Genomic DNA, 4,076 nt, shown 5'->3' with positions numbered 1-4,076 from the left:
TTATCAATTAGTGAGCGTGTGTAGAGCGTTATCTATGTATTATTTTGAAACTTTGTGGGTTGATTTCAAGTCTGCACATCAGTGTACTGCATTATTTCGCTGATTTACGAATACTTTGTAGTTCTGTAGTTATTTATTCTGATCCCAAGAATGTCAGTGTGTTTTGCATCAGCGTGATACATATACTATGTGAAATTCATCCCTAAGTAAATTGTTCCAACGTCCCACTAAAAGATGAATAAAGTACGCTCCTTCCTCTCTCCAGTAGCTGGGTACAGACGAAGTCCTTTTTCCCCCATTTTTCGACAGAGCGCTGTTGGATGACAGTGCTCTCTGATGGCACTACTGTATACTAGGTCAGTTGGACTCCAGACCTGATGGTGAACACACTAGATGGAGCTACTTCGTATAACAGCTCAAATTCTTTAAATAAACACTGCATGCAAGGGATGGGGTTAGGTTTGTGGAGGTAGCCCAATTGATCTATTTCCCTGCCAAAATTTGAATTTGCGCCATGACCCCACTTTGATGTTGCCATGGATATAACCTTCATCTTGGATACGACACCTTGAACAAATTTGGCATTAGTGCAGAGTGGGGTGGTGGCGTCTTTAGCCTACTACTAAAGCTGTTTACGGCGTGCTCTCTGTGTAGAAAATCTGTTCCTCGCATCTTTATAGTCAAATTGATTTGTGGTGCTGGAATTCAAGGAGAGTATGGCAAGATAAATGACACACTTCACTATTTTTGTTATTGTTTCCAACACTGTTACACTGCACGTTATTCCATTCTAATGTTTCTGACTATAGCTGACACGAGCTGGATGTGTCCTGTCACTCATTTTAATTAATGCGAAAATGTAAATTACAAACTTAACATTTGACAATTGCATTCCTTATAGTTTCAAATTAAACCGAAGTGTGAGCTAATTGGGCACTTTTTAGAATGATTTGCGATATTTTCTGTGAATTTAATGTTTGAATGGGCACGACTGAGTGCCGATGCCGACACTGGTTATCGGCATCTCTCATCAAAAAGCTTAACTACGAGCAACGAGAATTTTCTTCTTAACGTATGCCACTTTAGAGAAGGCACTACACTGAATAGTGGATTATGGGGTTGTTGCCAATGTTATTCATACCCATTTCATTCAGAGATAAGGTCGCATTCTCTTTTCAAGAGTTGTGATTAAAATGTCTTGAATAAACAATAACTGCTTATAAGCTACCTCCTAAACTCCGCCGCTCCTTAAAATCGGCCGCCCTAGGCGGATACCTTGTCTGCCTGAGCCTAAATAGGCCTCTGCATGTGAGCAAAGTTTTTCGTGTCGATATTATTTTTTCCAGAACAGGAACCATATGTTCGTCTGGGAGACAGCTCAGTCCGGGAACGCATAAAAGGCTGAGGAGTGCAAGTACTTACAGAAATGTTCATGTCCCCGGTGAAAGATAGCAGTCTTATAATAACTGAGTGGATCACCTGCCATTCTATATCTTCAAAGTTTTTCTGAATTTACTCTGAAGGCACTTACAGCGTAACGATTCATGAGTTATTTTTAGTGAGCAATGGTAAATCCTCATTCAGAGACAGTCATTGTGATACGACGTTGGCCTAATAGCTCACTCTCGCCAGTACAGCCTGAAATTGTACATTAAAAGTGCTTAGAAAGTCTGTAGTTTATCTAAAAAGTATAGAGTTTATCTGATTATTTGGAACCTATATTTCTCAACTAATTACATGAGAATTTTGTATTTAAGAGAGTAACAAACTTTCAGCACGTTAAAAGTATATTTCATGCGATAAATAATTTCCAGGTGAATGTTCGCATCTTTACTTCTAGTGAGTGTTTGAAGGAAGGAGAAGAGTTAAGGAAAGTGTTACTCCGGCTCCCTATACACAAGATTCTACAAGTGTAGCAGTGTGGAAATAAATGAGTGGGAGATATGATACTGCATGAAGAATGTGACAGAGGACTGGAAGACATAAGTCGAAACAAAGCTCCCAGAGTAGACAACATACCACATGAAATACTGACAGCCTTGGGAAAGACAGTTGTGTCAAAAGTCTTCCATCTGGCAAACAAGATGTACGAGACAGGTGAAATACCTTCAGACTTCAAGAAGAATATAATAATTCCAATCTCAAAGACAACAGGTTCTGACAAGTTTAAAAATTACCAAACTATCAATTTAGTAAGTCATGGGTGCAAAATAGTAACACGAATTCTTTAAAAACGAATGAAGCCAACCTTGGCGAAGATCAGTTTGGATTCCGTAGAAATTTTGGCACATGCGAGGCAATACTGACCCAACGACTTATCTTGGAAGATCGGTTAAGGAAAGCAAATCTACGGTCATAACATTTGTAGACACAGAAAAAGCTTTTAACAATGCTGACTGTAATGCTCTGTTTCTCAGTCTTAAGATGAGGGGTGTAAAATACAGGGTGCGAAAGGATATTTACAATTTGTACAGAAAACAGATAGTTCGTAGGCGTCAAGGGGCATGAAAGGCAAGCACTGCCGGAGAAGGGAGTTAGACAGGGTTGTAGACTCTCCCCGATGTTATTCAATCTGTATATTGAGCAAGCAGTAAAGGAAACGAAAGACAAATTTGGAGTAGGAATTAAAATCAATGGATAATAAATAAAAACTTTGAGATTCGCCAGTGACATTGTAATTCTCTCAGAGACAGCAAAGGACTTGGAAGAGCAGCTGAACGGAATGGACAGGGTCCTGAAAGGAGGATATAAGATGAACATCAACAAAAGCAAAACGAGGATAATGGAATGTGGTCGAATTAAATTAGGTGATGCTGAGGGAATTAAATTAAGAAATGAGACACTTAAAGTAGTAAACGAGTTTTGCTGTTTGGGGAGGAAAATAATTCATGTTGGTTGAAGTAGAGAGGATATAAAATGTAGACTGCCTATGACAAGGAAAGCTTTTCTGAAGAAAAGAAACTCGTAAGCATCGAGTATAGATTTAAGCGTCAGGAAGTCGTTTCTGAAACTATTTCTATGGAGTGTGTCCATGTATGGAAGTGAAACATGGAAGATAAACAGTGTAGACAAGAAGAGAATAGAAGCTTTCGAAATGTGGTGTTACAGAAGAATGCTGAAGATTAGAAGGACGGATTACGTAACTAATGAGGAGGTACTGAATAGAATTGGGGAGAAGAGGAATTTGTGGCACAACTCGACTAGAAGGAGGGACACGTTCTGAGGCATCAAGGGATCACCAATTTAGTATTGGAGGGAAGCGTGAAGGGGAAAAAATCGTAGAGGGACACCAGGCTCTGGACGGAAGACGGCATCAATAATAGCAGTGTGGTAGTCGATTCGGATCAAACAATAAAAGGTTTCCATCATCGACCGTAGCGCGACACCGTATATCAAAATTACGTCGAGAAAGAACTTCGTAGCCCTCTTACATCGTAAAGTTAATGTCAAATATCGTAATGGTTATGTTTCCTTTACTTAATCTATCTACATATGGACTATTTTTTTGTAAGAAAATAACGTGGGACAGTATTTCCAGCGAACACAATTGACAACTATGGAAGTTGATGGAATGACTTGCAAATAATGCAGCTTCATAACAATGTTAACAACTAGTGTTCCTTATAATACAACTTATTTAGTTTATAACTAGGAATAAAACCAAAGAAATTCTCCAACGGTATAGACACTTTTAAAACTTCCCTAACGACGTAATTACCTATGACTCATGTTGATAGTGGCAAGTAGGCTAAGGTTTCCTTGTCAGCCTTTATCGCAGTACTGATGCATGCAGAAACTCAATGTCTACAAAAAAAAAGAAGACATCTGAAACTACAGTTTGTACCTCATAATATTTCTATTATCAGGCTTACCCGCGTAGACACGCAACTCACTTATGATAACGGAAAAGGAATGTCGATTAACTTTTTTTTAAACATTGTGTAGATAATCAGAAGCAAAATACAAGAAACCTGACGGACATGCAATTTGCCAGTAGTTATCATTATTATGCACATTTATTCCGTTTAAATTTGCATTCAGAAGCGATGTGCGATTCCCTGCATATATAGGGCTGT

Source organism: Schistocerca gregaria, chromosome 2 (genome assembly GCF_023897955.1).
Source record: "Schistocerca gregaria isolate iqSchGreg1 chromosome 2, iqSchGreg1.2, whole genome shotgun sequence".
Lineage (NCBI taxonomy): Eukaryota > Metazoa > Arthropoda > Insecta > Orthoptera > Acrididae > Schistocerca > Schistocerca gregaria.
The sequence above is the reverse complement of the archived record's forward strand: the minus strand, read 5'-3'. Positions refer to the sequence as shown.